General features: G+C 39.5%; 1 pseudogene; it reads left to right on the forward strand.

Annotated features, from left to right (window-relative positions):
* Window positions 1–404: 404 nt before the first annotated feature.
* LOC119508715 lies at window positions 405–1,096 on the forward strand (annotated as a pseudogene).
* Window positions 1,097–1,465: the final 369 nt, after the last annotated feature.

Genomic DNA, 1,465 nt, shown 5'->3' on the forward strand with positions numbered 1-1,465 from the left:
TTAATTTACTTAAAGACAGCCTGTGTGGGGTAGAGGACAGCATCATTGCTTCTGACGCAAAGGATCCCACTTAAAAATAATTGATTTAAATTTTCTTTTCTTTTTACTTTTTAATTATAAAATATTTAAAATGTAAAGAAAATAATGTGATACCTATTTACCCATAATTGAGGTTGCCATAATTGCTTTTTGTGCCTATTATTTATTTATTTATTTATTTTACTTAATTTCAGACTTTTCAAAAAACTGAATGAATACTATCAAGAATTTCTGTGGGTCCGCCCAAGGAGGCCAAGGCTGTGACACGTGGAGCTGTTGGTGGCCCATAGTGATGTTGCCTGCCACTACCCTGATGCTGAAACCAGGGGCGCCGTGGGCATTGCTTGCAGCTGCAGGTGGGAAAAACTCCAAACTCCCCAGAACGTAGAGATCTATGTCATAGATGACAGCTTTATCCTGAAGTGGAGCAGAAGCAGTGAGTCTGCCAGGAATGTGACTTTTTCAGCAGATTATCAAATACCTGAGATGGATAATTGGGTAAAATTGCCTGGGTGTCAATATATTACTAGTACCTAATGCAACTTTTCTTCTATCAAGCTAAATGTTTATGAAGAAATTAAATTGTGTATAAGAGCAGAAAAGGGAAACAACAGCACTTCTCCATGGTATGAGGTTGATTCATTTATACCATTTCAGAAGCTGAGGCTGGCAGTAATAATCAACAACTACCCTCCTGGAACAAAAGATAGTGTCGTGTGGGCTATGGATAGTTCAGACTTTACAGTACAGTTTAGTTATCTGGAAAAATTCTTCAAGTGTAGAAAAAGGACTGAAACTGTTTATTCCAGAGATGAGATTTATAAACTCTCACCAGAGACTACTTATTGTTTAAAAATTGAAGCAAGACTACATTTGCAGAGAAAACTTGATTTCTATAGTCCAGTGTATTACATAAATACCACAGTTGAAAATAAACTGCTTCCACCAGAAAATATAAAAGTCAATGCTATAAGAGTCTCCCCCTGAGTACCTCTTTGTTGCTCAGATGTGGCCCTCTCTCTCTCTAACTGAGCCATCTCAACAGGTGAACTTGCTGCCCTCCCCACTACGTGGGACCCGACTCCCACAGGTGTAAATCTCCCTGGCAATGCAGAGTATGACTCCCGGGGATGAATGTGGACCCGGCGTCGTGGGACTGAGAGTATCTTCTTGACCAAAAGGGGGATGCAAAATGAGACGAAATAGTTTCAGTGGCTGAGAGATTTCAAATGGAGTCGAGAAGTCACTCTGGTGGACATTCTTATGCACTATATAGATAACACCTCTTAGGTTTTAATGTATTGGAATAGCTAGAAGTAAAACCTGAAACTACCAAACTCCAACCCAGCAGTCTGGACTCCTGAAGACAATTATATAATAATGTAGATTACAAGGGGTGACAGTGTGATTGTGAAGACCTTGTGGA

The sequence above is a fragment of the Choloepus didactylus genome, chromosome 14 (genome assembly GCF_015220235.1).
Source record: "Choloepus didactylus isolate mChoDid1 chromosome 14, mChoDid1.pri, whole genome shotgun sequence".
NCBI classification, from domain to species: Eukaryota; Metazoa; Chordata; class Mammalia; order Pilosa; family Megalonychidae; genus Choloepus; species Choloepus didactylus.